This window comes from Sorex araneus, chromosome 1 (genome assembly GCF_027595985.1).
Source record: "Sorex araneus isolate mSorAra2 chromosome 1, mSorAra2.pri, whole genome shotgun sequence".
NCBI lineage: Eukaryota > Metazoa > Chordata > Mammalia > Eulipotyphla > Soricidae > Sorex > Sorex araneus.
The window spans coordinates 84,149,259-84,170,262 of record NC_073302.1 but is presented as its reverse complement, the minus strand read 5'-3'; positions in this window follow the sequence as shown (position 1 = coordinate 84,170,262).

Sequence of the window (21,004 nt, the reverse complement as noted above, 5' to 3'; positions counted from 1 at the left end):
ACATGTAACCCCAGAGGCCGCACATGCAGCCTCTCCGCTGCTGCACAACCATGGCCTCCGGAGGCCAGCTAAACTACTTTGGGCACCAGCAGCTTCTTCCAGAAATGGCTCTAGACTGTGAACTGAGCCACGGCCGCCATCTTATGACGACTACAAAAAGGAGATACAAGCTTGCAGTGATGCAACTTCTGGCAGAAATTTCCCTGGACTTAGTTACTAAAATACAGAAATCCAAAACTGCGTGGCTGCAATAGCGGCCACGAGACCTCATATCTCTTCATTGTCACAATGAAAAACAAATTATCAAATGCTTCCTTTTCAACAGGTCTGACTTTGGGAGGGAAACTCCAAGCAATAATAGTGAGTTTTTTGTTGAAATATTGAATGTGATCAAAGTGAAGAGAAAAGTAAAGTGAAATTTATTGGCTACACAGGCGGGGGGTGGGGTGGGGTGCAGGGTAGGTATGCTGGGATTCCTGTTGGTAGAATCTGTGCACTGGTGAAGGGATGGGTGTTTGAGCATTGTATAACTGAGACTTAAGCCTGAAAGCTTTGTAACTTTCCACATGGTGATTCAATACAAAAATTAAAAAAAAAAACTTTCCGCTGCTGCACAAGCACGATCCCGGAGGCCAACTGAACTATTTTGAACACGAGCAGCTCGCAGAAATGCCTCCAGACTGTGAACTGAGACACTGCCCCATGCGGCACCAGAGGGGAAGGGTTTCTCTCTCCAGGCTTTACCATCTTATGAGCACCACAAAAGGAAAGTAAAAGCTTGCAGTGATGCAATTTATGGTAGAATTTCCCAGGACTTTATACAGAAATCAAAAACCGTGCGGCCGCTATCGTGGCCGTGCAACCTAATATCTCTTAATTGTCAGCAATGTGAAACGTTTCCATTTTAGCAGGTCTGACTTTGGCGGGAAACTCCAAACAATAATAGTGAGTTTTTTGTTGAAATATTGAAGTTAATCAAAGTAGCAGCCATTTCTCTAGACTGTGAACTAAGCCATAGCCCCACACCAGCCGAGGAGAGGAAATATCCTTCTTCTCGGTTCTTTTCGGGGAGAAATGCGAGGTGGCATCCGCCATATTATGAGGTCTATTAAGCAGGCACGAACTTGGTGGTGTGGGAAGGGGGAAAAAATGTATGCACTTGGAACAGAGGGACGCTTGGGCAGTCTCGGGCCTGGATCGATACCAGCGCATGCTCTGCCGAGATTCGACCCAGGTGGCCACACTTTTGTGAGCCCACTTTGCTGCTGATCGACCAGGATCCGGAGGCCAACTAGGCTACTTTTGATTCTAGAAACTGCTTTGCAGCCATGTCTCTAGACTGTGAAGTAAGCCATAGCCCCACACCTGCCAAGGACGAGAAATATCCTTCTTTCTCAGTTTTTTTTTCCCTTGAAGGGTGGCATGGCGTCAGCCATATTATGAGGACTATTAAGCAGGCACAAACTTGGTGGCGCAGGAAGGAGGAAGAAAAAAAAAGAGTTATGTACTTGGAACAGCGGGACTTCATATCTCTTCATTCTCTGCAATGGAAAACTAATTATCAAATGCTTTCTTGGCAATAGGGCTGTCTTTTTTGGGGGGAAACTCCAACAACAACAGTGAGTTTTGTGTTGAAATACGGAATGTAATCAAGGTAAAGAGAAAATGAAGTAAAATTTATCAGTTACGCAGGCGGGGGTGGGAGGTATACTGGGTTTTTGGTGGTGGAATATGGGCACTGGTGAAGGGATGGGTGTTTGATTATTGTATAACTGAGACATAAGCCTGAGAACTTTGTAACTTTTCACATGGTGATTCAATAAAATAAATTTTTTTAAAAAGCTAAAGATTAAGTGGTTAAAAAAAACTTAAACTAGTAGCTTTTTGGATAATCTGAAAATTTGGTCACTGATTAAGGTCCATACCTTTTTTTAAAATAGCTGTTTATATAATTATTTTGTCTTAAAAGAGACCTTACACAAAAGGAACACAAATGATACTTTCCAATGACTAACTTCTTAAGCTTATATTACAAAATGATACAATTATTATTCTATTATGGGAGAGAAGTCTTCTAGAAATAATTACTGAAATACTATAAGCAGAATGATCAGGGCTTAGATTTGTTACAAAATGATCCACCCACCAGGAACGTGACTAAATGGTTGATGCCTGCCTTGCATTGTTTGAGACATGTCCCAAAACAAATCTTAAGCAGATAGTTTGGACATATTTGTATATGTCCTGGAATCTCTTCATCCCTGTTCTGGATTTTAAACAGTTTTATTACTTTTATAGAAATGGAGGAATATATCACTGTCATTGTCATCCCGTTGTTCATTTATTTGCTCAAGCAGGTACCAGTAACGTCTCCATTCAGCCTAGTCCTGAGATTTTAGCAGCCTCTCTTTACTCATCCTTCACAATGTTGCTGCATTAGAGGCTCATTCAGGGTCAGTGGAGTGAGACCCATCATTGTTATTGTTTTGGCATATCGAGTATGCCACAAGGAGCTTTCCAGGCTCTGCTGTGCGGGCAGAAAACTCTTGGTAGCTTGCTAGGTTCTCTGAGAGGGAGAACTAGACAATCAGAGGTCGTGTGGTCGCAAATGCGGCTGCATGCTTCTGGGAGCGTTATTTTATAGTCTCCGGATCTTGGCCATTGATGGAATTACACGGTGCTGGGGGCAGTTTGTGTATGTGAGTGCCTAGCTACTGGAAAAAAGGGGAATCTGGGTGGAAGAGGCCCAGTCCTGATCCGAGCAGGCTTGGAGATCTCAGCCCGGGTCCTGCACACCTGGGTCCCTCTGCCAGTTCCTTCACGCGTGAGGCTCTTCCAAGCGTGTGGATAGTGACCTTGAGCATGGCTAAGGCTGGGTTCCAGAGGTCTTCCGTTGCCAGGGCTCTGCTCGGGGTGGGGAGGGAAACTCAACCTGCCCCCCCTCCAAGGGGCCCTGGTGAAGACAGCCAGGCACGGGGGCAGGAGACTGCATCGCTCTCTTCCAAGAGCTTTGTTTTATAGTTTCTGGATCTTGGCCATTGATGGGATTACACAGTGCCAAGGGCAGTTTGTGGGAGTGGCTGCCAAGTACTGGACAAAGGGGGATCTGGGTGGAGAAGACCCAATCCAAATCTGAGCAGTCTTGCAGATCTCAGCCCCGGGTCCCACACACCTGGGTTCCTCTACCTTCATGCTTGAGGCATGTCCAAGCGTGTGGAGAGTGGCCTTGAACATGGCTGTGGTTGGGTCTGGCTGAAGACCTCCTGAACCCAGGCACAGCCATGCTCAAGGAGGAATAATGAAAACCATATTCACATTGCCTGTACTGATCAATTTTTCACTAACTGCAAGTATCATGTCGTTTAACACCCCTTTTCCCACTCAAAGAGCTGCTTGTGTTTGTTTGTTTGTGGGTCACACCCAGTGTGACACCTGATGCTCAGGGGCTATGCCTGTCTCTACACTCTGGAATTATTCCTGGAGGGGTTCAGGGAACCCACAGGATGCCGAGGATCAAACCTGAGTCAGCCATGTGCAAGGCATGTGCCCCTATCTTTTGTACTATCTCTCCAGCCCACACAAAGCATTTTTTATGTCAGGGACTAAATCTAGGAATTCAATATATTTGATAACTATGTGTTAAACTTCTGGGGGTTTAATGGGAGTTTCATGGGAACAATATCCCCGCTCCCATCTATCTAGGTCTTAGCATTGTCTTCTGCCCCTGGGTGAATATTAAAGTGTGGGTGAAAATATCTGACTACTTTTCAGTAAAATAGAGAGACATCATATGGGACTGGCTTTGTTGAGTTATAATAATGTGATCAGGTCATCAGAACTTATATTTAATCCATACCTTTATGGCTTTCCATTTGTACTCCTATGATCATTGCAGTGCTATTCACAGTAGCCAAGACATGGGAATAACCCAAATGTTTAAGAAAGGATAAGTGAATAATGAAATTACAATGTTTGTACATAGTGGAAAATGACTGAGGTATAACAAAAGATAAAATCTGTGATTTGCTACAATGAGAATGGAACTACAGGGTGTCATGAATCAGTCAGAGGGGAGGGACTAATACAGAATGTTCTTATGTGAAGATTATAAAAAAAAAACATTAATAAGAGAAAAACAAATGGCCTATGGTAACAGATCCTAAGAGTATTCTACAGAACTGTACCAGAAGGTATGAGAGAAAAAGCTAAACAAATGGACCTTGAGACATTGAAGAAGTGACTCTGGTGCTTTTAACTGTGGTTTTTTCACTGGGGTTACTTTCCTATGCTTCTGGTACTCTTATGATTCTTATGTTGTTCCTCTTGAAATCATCCTCTAGGACTCTGATTTGCTCTAGAGCCATTTTGAGGTGTTTTGCCATTATTGTTTCCTGTAAGCTTTCTGCAGCTCATCTTCAAGCTCACTGATTCTGTCTTCAGCTATAGCAATTCTACTGTTGAGGGCACCTACTGAGATTTTTAATTCATCTACCGATTTCTTTATTTGTGTGACTTCTGTTTGTAGCTTTGTAATTTCTGCTCTCATTTCTTCCTACATTTTCTTGGTGGACCGTTCCAAAGCTTCATTCAAATCCTCTCTTAAATTATTGGATGCCTGTTCCATGGTTGCTTTGAGTACGTCGACCATCTTCAAGATTTCCTCTCTGAATTCTTTATCTGGGAGGTCATATATATGAGTAACCCATGTTGAGGTTTCTGAAATCTTTTCTTCGTCCTCTCTTTGTGGTGGGGAATTTTGCTGTTTCTTCATATTGTTATGGAACTATCGAGTTGGAGCCTTCTAATTGTCTATCCCTATTCCCTCTTGCTGCAGGGGAAGATTCTAGATGAACTAAGTTGATGATGGCAGCCTTTTTCCCCTTGTAGAGTACTTCCTTACTCTCAGGCGCTCCTCCTGGTTTATCCTGGTTTATCTGGGGCCTCTAGTGAAGACTTGAGGCTATGCTCTCTTTATGAAGGGCTTGTGGAACTTCTGTTGTTCACTGAAAGTTTTTGTGAAATTAGAATAGGCTAATGGACTATTGGCATAGAGTGATTGAGATGGCCAGGGTGTTTTTCAAGGAAATAGGTTGTATGGATTATGACCTAATTCTGAAGAGCAGGGTAAGAAGAAAAAGGGGGGGGGGGGGGGAAGAGCAAAAAAATAACTGCAGCCGCTGGGGCGGGAGGCCACACCTCCTAAGATACAGCCACGCCCCCAGTAACCTCTGGTGGGACAGACCCCTGGTGCTCTGCAGGTGGGGCAGGCCCTCATTTGGGCCTGGCGCACACACACCTGTCTGGGGCTGGGCGGAGCTGGAACGCCGGGACCCGGCGGTGACTCTGGTGTTGATATGGTATTGGAGTATCATTAAGTAGGAGACTTTTTAATTAGCAGTATTTTAAATCATGGTGCCTAAATCAAAATTGGAGGTGGAAAATTTTTTTAATTAAAAGATCTCGTTTCCTGGGGCCGGAGCGATAGCACAGCGGGTAGGGCGTTTGCCTTGCACTCGGTCGACCTGGGTTTGATCCCCGGCATCCCATATGGTCCCCCAAGCACCGCCAGGAGTAATTCCTGAGTGCAGAGCCAGGAGTAACCCCTGAGCATCGCTGGGTGTGACCAAAAAAAAAAGCAAAAAAAAAAATAAAAGATCTCGTTTCCTAAAGTAAATCTGATATAACTTTTGATTGACCTAGATCCAGTCATAAGAAATTTTAACAAGATTTGCTTGTTTATTCTTTCTGTTTTAACATGAACACCTCATTGAATTTAATAACCAAGATTTAGAACAGGGGAAGATGTTGCTTCATAGTGTCTTGGCAGAATTTCTCATAGAACAGAATTGTTGCTTGTTAAAAAAAAAAAGCCTTGATGAGGTATTTATGTAGAACAATGGTGATAGTACAAAAGAAGGAAAAAGTTAATGCCTTTTTATATTTTTGAAAGAAATTGCATTGAGCATAAGGGTCCCTGAGAAATGAGTGGCCTCTTTTAAGAAAGGAGCGAGGAAGTACATGGACAGCGAAAGTATCTAGGGCTTTGGAAGCAAGTTTTTTAGGAAGAAACATTTGTCCATAAATTTTCACTGCTAGCTTAGGGTTGTAGGGTTACTTACAAAACAGATGGCTAAACTTCAGTTTTGAAATATCTTGTTCTGTATGATGTGACCCAACCCTCCTTTATTGTAAATCGCTAAGTAAAAGCAGCTATACACACAACCATATGTGGGTGAATCTTGGAGGGAAATCAAAGGCCACGCAGCTGCTGCTCACACAGAATTAGTGCGGCAGAAGGAAGAGACAACCACGGAAGAGGTGCAGTTTTTCTAGTAGAATCAAATTAACTTACAATTAGAGGGCACGGACACTCCTCAAAAATTACCAGATATTATATCTGGATCCATAAATTATATTGAGAAAACCTGAGGCATAGTCTTTTATGATATTGAATCTGGAGGCAACTTTGATGATTCAATGCCACTTGGCAAGCAAACGGAAGCAAAAATAAATGAAACTACATCAAATTAAGAAGCTTATGAACTGAAAAGAAATGATTATCAAAATTTTAAAAAACACCCCACAAACTGGGTGCCCACCATGCCACTAAAGGTTGCCCTTTCTGTCTGTTGGGGGGATCTAGTCTCTCTCTCTCTCTCTCTCTCTCTCTCTCTCTCTCTCTCTCTCTCTTCTCTATCTTTTTCTTTTAATTGAATCACAGTGAGATATAAGTTGTTCATAATTTGTTTTCAGTCAGGCAATGTTCCAACTCCCATCCCTTCACCAGTGTACATTTCCCACCATCAATGTACCTGTTTGCCTCTGGCCAGCACCACCACCACCACCACCCCCCCCCCCACATCCCAGCCTGCCTCAATGGCAGAGATTTTCTCTTTCTCTCTCTCTGTTTCTCTATCTGTCTCTGTGTCTCTGTGTTTGTCTCTGTCTCTTTGTCTCTCTGTCACTCTCTTTCTCCCCCCACCCATACCTCCCTTCCTCCCTGCCTCCTTCCCTCCTCTTCTGGGCATTATGGTTTGCAATATAGGTACCTAAAGATTATCATGGTTATCATGCATAACCCTTTACCGACTTTCAGCAAACAGTTCTTATCCAGGGTGATCTTTTACAATGATCATTGTCACAGTGGTCCCTTCCCCATACTAACTGCCCTCCCCTCTCCCACTTGTGACAAGCTTCCATGAACCAGTTCTCCTAACCCTTTTTTTATTGTCCTTGGTTATTAGTCCCATACTGTGAGGTTTTTTTTACATCCCACCAAAGAGTGCAATCATTCTAGTGCTCTCGTTCTGACTCACTTCACTCAGATTGCTACTTTCCGTGTCTATCCATCAATCACAATCACGATCATGAAATCCCCGTTAATCGTCGATTTCTCAAGCGGGCTCAGTAACCTCTCCATTCGTCCTTTCCCTGAGATCTTAGAAGCCTCTCTCGACTCGGCCCTCTCAATGATGTTGCACTGGAGGCTCTTTCCAGGTCAGGGGAATGAGATCCAGATTGTTACTGGATTTAGCATATGAATACACCATGGGAAGCTTGCAAGGCTGTCCCATGTGGGCAGGAAACTCTCAGAAGCTTGCCAGTTTCTCCCAGAGGGAGAAGTAGGCTACAAGAGCTCGATTTTAAGTCTCTGGATGTTAGCCGTTGATGGAATTACACACACCTGGGTTCCTCTGCCAGTACCTTCATGTGTGAGGCCTGTCCGAATGTGTGGAGAGGGTCCTCGAGCATGGCTGTATCCATCAACAAGAAAACTTTATTACTTCATTTTTCCTAGCAGCTGCATAATATTCCATTGTGTAGATATACTATAGTTTCTTCATCCAGTTGTTTGTTCTTGGGCACTCAGGTTGTTTCTAGATTCTGAATATTGTGAATAGTGCTGCAATGAATACAGAAGTGCATATGGCATTTCTGCTGTGTGTTTTTGGGCTCCCAGGGAATATTCCAAAAAATAGCATAGCTGGGTCAGATAGAATCTCAATTTCTAACTTTTTTGAAGAATGTCCATATTGTTTTCCAGCCTGGATCAATTGATATTCCTACCAGCAAGGAATGAGAGTCCCTTTCTCTCCACATCCGTGCCAGCACTGGCTGTTCTTATTCTTTTAGATGGGTGCCAGTCTTTGTTGTGTAAGGTGATATCTCATTGTTGTTTGGATTTTTATTTCCCTGATAAAAATGTAGATCATATTTTCTTGTGTATTTTGGTCACTTGTGTTTACTCTTTGAGGAAGTTTCTGTACATTTCTTCTCTCCATTTTTTTCATAGGGTTGGATTTTTTCTTGTAAAGTTCTACCAGTGTATTATATATCTTTCACATTAACCTCTTATCAGATGTGTGTTGGGTAAATAATTTTTCCCATCTATGGGCATTCTTTGTATTTTGGTCACTGTTTCTTTTGTGGTGCAGAGCTTCTTAGTTTAATGTAGTCCCATTTGTTTCTCCTTGTGTCCACTTACTTGTTGAGTGGTGTTTCATCTTTGAAGATACCTTTAGCTTCAATATCATGAAGAGTTCTGCCGATGTTTTCCTCCATGTACTTATAGATTCATGTCTAATATTGAGATCTTCAATCTATTTTGGTTTTCTGTTTGGGGGGTGGTGTTTCCTCAGCTCTTTGATTTTTGTTTTAAAATTTTTTTATCGAATCACCTTGAGATAGACTGTTACAAAGCTGTTTATGATTGGGCCCAGTCACACAGTGTTCCAACACCCATCCTTCCACCAGTGTACATTTCCCAGCACCAGTGTCCCCAGTTTCCTCCCATCACCCCCCAATACCAACTTCTTTTCCCCTTCCAGCCTGCCTTTATGGCAAGCACTCTCCTTCTCTATCTCTGCCTATCTCTATCTCTCTCTTCCTCTTTCTTCCTTTCCTTCCTTCTCTCTCTCTCTTTCTTTCTCTCTCTCTCCTTTTGGACATTGTGGTTTGTAATACAGATACTGAAAGGTTGTATTACTTGTATCACTTGTCATCCTATTGCTCATTGATTTGCTCAAGAGGACGTCAGTAACATCTCCCTTTGTCCCTGTCGCATGCTAGTGTAGCCCAGTGGCATTTGCTCACTCCAGGAACATGAAGAGCCTCAAAACATTTGTTCCGGGTCCTGACAAAGAAGTCTGACCATGCTCTCAATGGAACGAACATCTCCGAATGCAGCAGTTATGTGTACCTAGGTCGAGAACTCAACATGACAAACGACCTGGCACCTGAGCTGCGCAGGAAGAAGAGAGCAGCATAAAATGCCTTCAACACCATCGAAGAAGTCTTTAAGAGGAAAAGAACCTCCGGCGCTGGGTACATCTTTTCAACTCCACCATTCTTCCTGCACTAATATATACCTCAGAGACCTGGGCTCTACAAAAACAGGATAAGAACGATTTTGGGGTCTCCCAAAGAGAAATTGAAAGAGCTATGCTTGGAATATCATGTTTAGCTCAAGTGAGAAGGAATCCAGAGTTCTGACCTCTGTAAACTATTGAGAATAAGGGACGCTGTCTCGTTTGCCAAGGCGTCGAAAATCAGATGGACTGGACACATAATGCAATTTGGAGATGACCACTGGACTAGAGCTGTTACTGACTGGATTCCACAGGATGTCAAAAGAACGCCTGGCCACCCACCTATGAGATGGTCAGACTGAAAGATTATCATGTATATTCCTTTACCTATTTTCAATACTCAGTTCTTATCCAATGTGATCATTTCCAGCTATTATTGTCATACTAGTCCCTTTTCTATCTCACCTAGCCTCTGCCCCGACACATTTATAGTAGATTCTAACCATTAACCAGTCTTCCTGGCCCCTGTTTTCCCTGCTGGTGGGAATAGTGACTGGTCCAGCATTTTGGAAAACAAAATAACATTCCTCAAAAAAACTAGAAATTGAACTCCCCTTTGACCCAGCAATACCACTACTGAGAATATACCCTGAGGGACCAAAAACACACAACAAAAACACCATCTGTACTTCTATGTTCATTGCAGCACTTTACTATAGCCAGAATCTGGAAACAACCTAAGAACAGATGACAGGATAAAGAAACTATGGTATATCTATACAATGGAATACTGGAATACTGTACCGCTATAGAAAAAGTGAAGTCAAGAAATTCACCTATGGATGGATATGGAGAGTATCATGCTGAGTAAAATTAGTCAGAATGAGAGAGACAGATATAGAATGACTGAATTCATTTGTGGTGTATAAGAAAATAGTATGAGACTAATATCCAAGGTCTTCAATCCATTTTGATCTGACTTTTGTGCAGGGTGTTAGAAAGAGTTTTAGTATCAAGGTCTTGCAGAAAATCTGAGTCTGAGACACTAGTTTCAGCTTCTATTTCCCATTGGCCTGCTTTGTCCCTCCACTCCATCAGACAGCCTAGACTACCTTTATATTCTTTATATTCCCTGGAATATGTTTCCTTTCACCTTCCTGTTTTATCAATACATAATTTTTACAGACATCAGTGTATAAGTTTAAGCTATGTAGCATAATAAATTATTCTTAATCTGCTTTTGATGAAATCAATCACTGTCTCTCCATGAAATCTTATCTTTAGTAGCAATTATAAATGTCAGGAAAGTCTCAGATAGAATGGAGGAAATAAAACTGAATCAATTCTAGGTCAAAACCTTCTACTACAAGTTAGCTGTGTGGTCAGAAGTAAGATAATTAACTGATCTATGAAACAGCTCTAATAATACTTACCTTACATGATTATTGCATGCAGATCTAATAAGTAAGCCACTTAAAACATCTACCTCTGCACCTCTGCACATGTTAGTCATTCTGTACATACAGGGTTCTTTTTTTAACTAGTTCAGACACACAAATAAGTACTATATTCCTCACTTGACTTCTTTCATTGGCATGTAGACCAACTACCAAAAAGCTACATTGAAGTATTTCTCATATCTGATTGAAGACTAGGTGCCTTCCCTACGATGTTGATGTGACCAAGCAGAAGGCAAAACTATTTTCCTCTAGAAGCTGTGTTCTGGAACAAATGTCAAATTGATATCTGGTGAAATCTGACTGTCTTTCCCAAACACATTTCTGCTAATAGTCTCCTAAGATCCAAAAAGATATTGATGCCTCAGAAACTGTTGGTTCCAACTCATTGGAACTCAAACTCACAGGGTCTTCTTAAGAGCTGAACTCAAGTGCTGAAAACAATTTTCTATGGCAGTAGCAAGTCTTAGTCTTCCCTTTCATCATCTCCCAGCATGGATCTTCTTCAAGTACAAATGCTCAGTTAATTCACTTATATCAGTCAAACAACTGTGAATCAGTCCCTCTCATTAATTGAGAGAGGTGGTACCTCTCAGGTGAAGACCAATTCCATCTCTACTATATACATGACCATTGCCAAATAGTCTGGTTTGTAACCATTCTTTAATCTCACATATTGTCTCCTACCCTGCCCTGCCCACAGCTGGTCAGCCATTCTTTCTAATTACAAAATCACTGCTTTGAATAAAAGGAAGGTCTTAATTTTATTTTATTAAATTTTAGATGTTTATCTAGCTTGCAACCTCCAAAACAACCTCAATTTATAAGCATAAATTCAGGAGAAAAAAATTCTGTCCCAAAGTTGAAACACTCAGTGTTTGTCAAAGTAATGCTAAATAAATAATTGAGACTCAGTGATTCTCTCATGAAGCTTAGCTTCAGGCTGCTGTCGATTGGGACAATTCTCTTTCACAAAAGCTCATTCTGAGTACCTGACTGAGAAGACAGTAGCACTTATCATTGTCAGAAGTCTGGGGCTCATTTCACCTACTAAATGATGGTTAGAAGTGATCACTCAATGGGAGATGTGTGCTGAAAGTGGGTAAAGGACCAAACATGATGACCTCTCAGTATCAGTATTGCGAACCATAACGCCCAAATAGAAAAGAGAGAGAGAGAGAGAGAGATTCAAAGAAGGAAAGTGCCTGCCATAGTAGAATCAGACTGGTGGGAGGTGTGGGGGGCAGGAGAATATAAGTGATAGGAAATGTACACTTTTTGAGGAATAAGTGTTGGAACATTATATGACTGAAACCCAATTGTGAAGGCTTTGTAACTGTATCACAGTAATTCAATTTTTAAAAATTAATTGAATTTTTAAGTTAAAAAAAGAAGTTTGGGGCTTCATTTGGACATATGTCAATTATCCTAAAGACAAAATCAGAACTCATGTGCTGCTATTTTCCATACACCATTAGCTAAGGCTAATCTAAATACAAACTCCACATCAGGAGGTTGCAGAAGTAAATACTCCACATGGAAGTCGTGAGAGAATGAATGTAGAGAGAAAATGAATATCTGCCGAGTATAATCTAATCCACAACTCTGGTATAGATGCCAGCTATTAATTTCAATTTTATTTCAGCCAGACATTCAATGTTACCTGCATTTCAATATTGGCATATCCCTTACCCAAAAACTTTTACATTAATGTTACTTCAATGGTAGAGTAGATGTTTGTCACAACATACCTGCCTTAGGTCTGCTAGCCGTCACCTCCTCAGCATTTTATATCATTGCCCACACAGCAGGAGCTAAGAGATGTAAGATTAATTCTTTCTACTAGTCCCATACTAGTAATACCACTAGAAATAGCAGCATGGATCAACGATGTGCAGTTAAGAGACACACACAACCACAAACATTTTTGCACATTTGCCAATGCCACTGGGGAAACTCCAGCTTGTGGTTTGGACTTTTGTGTGGAGTTTCATTTGAGTATTTGCTTTGGAATGTGATAAACACAGCTATTCACAGGACTATCATCACATGGTACACTGCTACCACAGAGATCATTAGGAAAGGAGGCAATGCATGTGTTATATACAACTCTTCCTTTGCTTCTTTCCTTAGGTATAATCACCTTGATTTTGTTTTATTTTCCAATGTAAAAATGGTTTGGGTTGGAGATATAGTATAGCAGGTCGGGCACTTGTCTTGCACCAGACAAACCCAAGTTTGATCCCTGGCATCCCATATGATCCTTCGAATCCTGCCAGGAGTGATCTATGTATACAGAGGCAGTAGTAAATCCTGAGCACCACTGGGTGTGATCAAAAAAAGAAATAATAAAATAAAATGTTAAAAAGGCAAGAAGTAGGGAAAGGATGATGTGAACAACTAGATGTTGAAATAGGTAGGGATGAAGGTCTGACTAGAGTTGGTACTTTAGTACTTCTACTCTCCTCAGCAAATTACATCTTTAGGTATAAGGTATTTCTTTAGCAGCAAGCTGACTCAGAACTGACCTCATATTGTGTGTGCCTGTCATTTAACTTTTTCTTATCATGCTAAAAAGAGCAAATATAATTGTTTTTCTCCCTTTGGGGAAATTAGAGAGAATTTAAATCCCCTCAGACTAAGCTAAGGGAAGTTAGCAGAGAATTGATGGGAATTAACAACCAATCAGAAAGTCCCCAAGATGAGACCACACAGGGTAACAGAAGATGCCCCTAACATGTAATCATACGGATGCTGGTTTCAACCCAGACTCTGCTCCTTCCTCTGTCATTGGGCAAAACTGCTTAATGAAACACTGTCTATGCCACTTATTGCTGTGTAACAAACTACCTCAAAACTCAGTGATTTAGAATAATAACCATCTTAATCCAACTCACAATTTTGTGGGTGAATTAGGGCAGTGCATAGCAGGGACAGAATGTCTCTTTCCCACATTGTCAATGGCTGCAGATCGTTTAGTACAAAAGACTGAGAACTGTACGCATATGTTGAGGTCTAGATTCTGGTTGCTGGTTAGTCTTTTGGGCATTTTTTTTCAAGTCGTGTCTAATAGGACTAGAATATCCAAAGTAACTGTGTGCAGAGCTGATTAGAAGCAGCCCTACAGGTCAAGTTTTATAACATAAATGATTCGAGCAACTAACAAGCTAGGGTGTGGTTCTGGATGAATGCTACCAATGCTGGCCTGTACTGCATTGCTAGGAGATCCACTAAACCATCTAGCTTGGTTGACAAAGTTTTCCCAGAAGTGGTGTCCAGGCTCCATGAGCACTATTTGAGAAGTCTCTAAAAAAGAGATAAATAAAGGATCACCTGCAAAAACCATTTGACAGCCACCTACATAATCCACTCTTGCCACCCTGCAAAATAGTCTCTGTGGGCATCCAGAGTTATTCCTTCAAAGCACATAGCTGATGTCACTTCTCATAGCTTCACCCACCAACACAATCAAAAATGGTCACCTCTCCAGTCTCAGCCAAGTTTGAAGACCCGTGTTCTCCTTTCATGTGCTTTGGCTTCATAGGTCTTCTATTAGCTCCTTCTGATTCCCATATTCCTTACTTATCATAGAAAAATTTTATAAGTTGTTTTCTTTGTCTATTTACTTCCCTTAATTGCCTAGGTATCCCCTATGAATTATCTTTCCTAATATACTAGAAACATTTGTACTTTTTAATATCTTAATGAAAGCTTTGTTAGTATCTGTCTTCCCCACTAGTCTTGAGTGACAATAAAGTATACTTTTAACTCATCATTATATTTCCAAAGGCCAAATCATTCCTTGGCACTTAGTAGAGTTTTGTTATCCTTAGCTAAGTCTGGATATGAAAGCCATATCTAATGCATATCAGTTATGCGAGCTCAAGTAATTACCATTATTTTGCTTAAGATTTTAAACTGTAATATAGGGGTGGTGACACATCCCAGGGTTACTATGAGAATTAAATATGTTTAATATTTCCTAGAGAATTAATGTATTCTAGAGAACACAGAATAATTCTCAAACTATTTGATAAATGAATGCATAATGTGATTTCTCAAAGGATCCTGATGCTAAAATAATCTTAGCACTATTCAGCTTCTTCTTCTTCTGATTTAACCTACCTCCTCAAATTCTACTAGGGTTTTTTTGTTTCATCTAAGTGAGTTTAGCCCGAACCAAGTTGACCTATTTACTTGGCCATCCTAACACCTCACACAGTTTATTAAGTTTATAACCACCATACAGCTTAATACTGATCTCGTGGCCGAGAATGCCCACTGACAGTGATGGACAATCAAAGAAAAGGGTCACAGACTTGTTGGTAATCAGTTGCCATATGTTCAAGTCTCACAGTGTTATAGAGAAATTGTGAGGGGTAGGGATAGCAATTATACATAGGTATAACATTATCATAACATTGGTTATGTTATGGTTGAATATTATTGTAACAATGAACAGATATAAAACCCTTCCTTCAGAGGAAGTTCTTCTAGGAGATTAACTCAAGGACAAAATCTTATCTGGGTGCTCAAAAGTCTAGATTCCTGCTAGGAGATCCAGCCAAGGACAGAATTCCACTGAAAAGCATATTGCTTTCTCCTTTCCTTAGTGAGTAATACATTTAAACAGTCATCTTAAAATTGCTTCTTAAGAATATTTCTTATCAGTTTGTATGGACACAATAAGAGACATGTTAAGCTTAACAGGTTGACTCTTCCTGGGAAAATCTTGCTCTATATCCCAGACTACAGTCCTCAGGCCAGGAATTAGTAGTTAGTCTTTCCTAAACCCAAAAGAGTCCTTATTTGGTTACTTCTTTTGGGTCATAACAGAGTTTGTTCCATGACTGTTCTCTTAATTTATTATACTTTTTATAGCACTTTGGCTGTCCCTTTTTCATACCAGGGTAGCTTGCAGCTTCCCCTGGGTCCATCCAGTCCCTCGCTGGGACCCTCCTTTTGGGAGTATTAGGAAGTAAAAGCAACTGAGGCTTAAGTCAAGTAAATATGACAGATGCCCAGGAGTACATATTCAGAGTCAATTAACTCCCATATTACAAAAGCACAGCATTAACTGTCTTCCTGTGAAGACAAAAAGGACACTGCTCTAAAACTATGCAAAGGGTATAAAATAAAGAGAAAAGCAATGTTTCACTGGTATATACAAAACCCAAAGCCCTCAGAACAATTTTACTTTACAAGTTACAGGGTCTGATTTGGGTATGCAAGTGATTAACAGATAAGAGAAGAAGAGCACAAAGGAGAGGTTAGAGATAAACACAGAGGATTAGGAGTGCCTGATGGAATTGGGTGTGCCTTGGGAGCACTGTGATGGGTGTAATGAAACAAGCCTAAGCTCCCTGTGAGAGGAGCAAGGACAAACTAACATCACTTCTTAAAATGCTCAGAACTGTAATCCAACAATCCCTCCTATGACATTTGAACCCGCAGACTCCACTTTGTGCATATTTCACAAATTCCCCAGAAGGGGACTAAAAGTCAATCTGGTATATTAAAATGTTCAAGCTTTAGGTTCAAATGGCCCTTTCATTTTACTATTTGTTATCTGTGTGACCCTCAACTAATCTCTTAAATCTCCCTAAGCCAGTGATTGCCAAATATGGTAGCTATTGTAAATCCCTGTCATTTTTGTGAGAATTCTTTTGAATACCAATGCTTGTCTTCTTCCCTCAGATATTCCTATATAATGAGTAAAGGTTGAAAGATAGGCTTGGGAATTTTTTAAATACCCTTAGAGGATTCTATAGGTATATTTAGAAAGTATTGTTCTATACCAGTAGTCTGAACTGAGGATCATAGTGCCCCCTGTTAGTCCCCAGGATATTCCAAGGGGCCACAAGTGATGATGGGGAAGCCTCAAAGAAGAACAATAGACCACAGGAGGAAACAAGGATGGAAGGTTATCATGGTCAGAAAAAAAAGGTCGAGGGGTCAGAGAGATAATACATCAGGCATGGTGTTCATCTTGCATGCTATGGACCCAGGTTCAATCTCCAGCAACCTATGTGGTCCCTGAGACCACCAGGAGTGATTCCAGAGCAGAGAACCAAGAAAAGCCCCTGAGTATTATCAAGTGTGGCCCAAAAACTGCAAAATGAAAAGAAAGAAACAAGGTTGAGAATCACTGCTCTAAACTACAAATTTTTCCATCTGTAAAACAGTAGTGATGATATCCATAGCTATAAAGAGTTAAGGAGATATTTTAGTAAGATAGTAAACCATACACAGTGTAGAAATATACAGTAGTATATAGAGAGATGAGATGGTGAAGGTTCAAGAAGACTCTCACGGCCTAACTGGCCACATAATGGTTATATCCCTTTAAGGGCCAGCTCGATTTCTACTACAAGCTGTACAAGCTGGAACTTTTTTCTTTTTTTTTTTTTTTTTTTTTTTTTTTTTTTTCTTTTTGGGTCACACCTGGCGATGCACAGGGGTTACTCCTGGCTTTGCACTCAGGAATTACCCCTGGCCGTGCTCAGGGGACCATATGGGATGCTGGGATTCGAACCTGGGTCGGCCGCGTGCAAGGCAAACGCCCTACCCGCTGTGCTATCTCTCCAGCCCCTGGAACTTTTTTCTGACCTGTTAAAGGCCCTTTCTACATAAGTATCATTTTCTTTAGACTCACTTGCAAGTTACACAGACACTTGCCTTTCTTTCCTCCTAGCAAGGAATACATCCTAGGAACTGAATAACTAATCAGGAAAACGTGTTGGGCCTTTCCTATTTTCCAGCACTAGTTTAAATGTGTGGATGAAATTTTGATATCAAGTTTCATCTGAGCCTTTGTAGCTATTTTGGGTCAGCTACATAGCAGAAGTTTGGGCCTGGCAGAGAAGGATAAAACAGGGCCAAAAATAAACAGAAGACCATTATAAAATGTTGTAAGTGCCAAATGCCTGAGATGTTAAAATTGCAACATAATGGAGTAAAAAATTACAAAAGAGACTTTCCAGTGGTGGTGACACTAAGTGTGTCGGGAGGAAGGACTCTCAGCAGAAGTCGAGACAGTGAATCTGGCCGCTGGAAATAAAGCTTCCCGACAGCTCTTAAAGCCCCCACCCAGGGTCTTTATCTTTTATCATCCATTGTGAGTTAGGAGCTTTGATTATTTTTTGGAGGGGTCCCTCAAATGTAGAGTACAGGCGGATAACCAGAGGGTTTTTCATAATAACTAATTGGGCCACTAAGCTTTCCACCATATTCAGCAAATGCTGCTCTAATTAACCTTCTCTTGTCCCAGACACGCTCTTCCTGGTCTTCTCTCAATATTCAGCTATTCTGCTGTGCTCTTGGGCACATCTCTTCATTATTTATGGCCTTATTTCTTTGTGCTCCAGAAAAGGTGTTGATTTATTCTTAGTGCAGACCTGTGCTGGAGGCTCCAGGAAAGTCAGCAACAGGGGTTGGGCTTCTCTCTCCTTGTTCTGGCCTCTCTGCCAGTATCAGCCTGTTCTCCCCAATTAGGAACTGCTACCAATTGTACATGGACATATTTATGCATGGCTGGAGACCAGCTAGTCTCCCACTGATTATATAAAAGAAGAGTATGTTCCATGTCAAAAAAGCCTTTGCATACAGTCCAACTGTTTTCTTGGAAATAGCTTCCTTGACCCAGGCCTACAATGTTTTTTTAGCCTTGAATTTTATGGGCCTGATGAAAATCTGTCAACATTTTCTTTGTAAGACTTATTCGGGGTAAAGCATATTTCTGAGTGTGCAAAAGTTTAGAGATATTTCTAACAACAAGTGCCAAGAGATTGCGCTGGGAAAGAAGAGGGCAGAAGAGACAGAAGAACAGGCTGAATTACCACCTACTTAGTGACCTTTGAATGCTCAGGCAAATATTATATTCTAGCAACATTTGTGAAATAGCTTGATTTTAGATTTAATTGTGCTCTCTGTGTCCATGGACCTTTTCCATGAGCCACCAACACCGTTAAGAACCAGAGGATGGTCCGGGGTCACAGCATTCCCACCCATAACTTGGCTGAGATGATCAAGGTGGTGACAGACTCAGCAGTACAAATCTGCATCAGATCTCATGATCAGTTTTTCCTGAAGATTCACCTTCTTGGAGCTGGACAGAGAGTACAGTGGGTAAGGTACTCACCTAGCATACAGCCAACCCAGGTTCAATCTCCACATCCCCACGGTCCTCCCAGTACTGCCAGTACTGAGTGCATAGCCAGGAGTAACCTCTGCGCATCAGAGTATAGCTCCCCAAAAAAGATTTACTCTTGTCACACTTATGATATACCTTAGTATAGGATAACTTTGGGTTTATCCTGTTAGCCTTGCTGCAGGGACCTTAGTCTACCTTAAAGCAATGTCCTTTCTGTATGGACACAGGAAGACAGTTAATATTATGCTTTGTATTTTGGGAGCTGATTGACTCCAATAATATTTACTTCTGGGCATCTGATTTCTGAACTCAGTTGCCCTTAGTTCCTAGCACCCCAAAAGCAGGGTCCTGACGAGGGACAGAATGGGCAAGCTGTGAGCTACCCTGACATCGAAATGGGCCAGGCCAAAGTGCCACAATACTCAACTATAAGTTGAGAGAATGGTAATAGACAAATACTGTCATGATCCAAAAGTAACAATGAGACTAGGGCCCTGCCAGGGTTAGGAAGACTAACCTGACCTGATGACTGCGATCCGGAATATACAGTGATATGTCCTCAGGAAGAACCAAACTTTAAGTTTATACCTCTTATTGTGCTCATACAGAATGACATTGCTAGAAATATTTGAAGTAGATTTACTACAACTATTTAAGTGGATTACTAGCTGAGGAAAGAAGAAAGTGACATACCCTGGATGGGTTTCTGCCCTTGAGCGGATCTCCTAGTAATCTGGAGTAATCTCTTTAGATGAGATTTTGTTAATCTCCTAGAGGAGTGGTCTTACCTCTCTTTGTTGATTTGTTAATGTTTAACCCACCATTGTGTCACCACTCTATGTGATTTCTGTATAAACTAAGACTGTAAGAGAAGTAGGGGAGAAGACATAGGAGAAAAAACACCAGAGAAGACACAGAAGTGAGAGAGAAGACACAGAAGCAAAGACAGAAAGAGGTCTAAAGAGACCACAGGAGAGACTACAGAGACAAAGACAGAGATAGAGAGACAGACAGAAGGGAGCACAGTGGCACACATGTAAGCAGAGCATAAGGAGGAGCCATCCCGATCTGGTCCATACGGTGAGAGAGAGAGAGAGAGAGAGAGAGAGAGAGAGAGCGCCACCCCAAGAGCCGGCAAACAACACACACACATCACATCCCTCTTCTGCACACGTTTTTGTATTTTTTACACCTTAGGATGTGCTGACAAAGGAAGAGGCAATGGTAAAGTTCTGATGGACAAGGTCTACTTTAATCTATTCATTCAATCTCAGAACTGAGCAGCTTGCTGCAGGGATGGCTCCAGACCATGCACCAGGCTGGTTTCACCTGGGCACCTCAGATGGGACCAGGTGTCCTCTCTCCAACTGCACCAGATGAACCCTGGCAGCCCCAAACCTTCAGAAACCAACCGCAGTCACCTTCACGGCTGGTCTTCACAAGCTCATCCTGGGCCTCCCACACAAGAGACTAAATCCGCTGAAAAACCCAGGTCTGCAGGACCAGTAACTGAAAACACTAGGCCGCATGGGGTCAGGACTGGGCCGTCCTTCCCATCTCCCCGCCTTTTTCGGGTCCTGGTTGTCACACCTACAAACTGCCTCCCATACCATTTAAGCGCATTAATGGCCATGATCCTGATACTTATAAATGAATCTTGGAACCAAGAAGCTTGCTACAAAGATGGCTCTAGACTCCAGTTATTTAAATTTTTACAATCCCAGGAGTCCGCAGCCACATTTGCAGCCACATTAAACTCGTGCTTTTTTTTTTTTTTTTGCTCTTTTGTTGAATCACTGTAAAATAGACCCTTACAGACATCTTATATTACTCATAAAAAGCAATACAAAATAAATTTTCTACCATCTGCCTGTGGGGCAGGCTTAAGTGGTGGTGGGAAACTTCAAAATCATGCTGGTGAAAAGGGGTAATGGTGGTGGGATTGGTGTTGAAATATTGAATGTAATCAATTATTGTGAACAACTTTATGAAAATAAAATTTAACTTTTGTTTTTAAAATCTATTTATTCAATTTCTTGATGCCCAATATTGATGCTTCCGTGATACCTTCTTTTACATAAATTCAA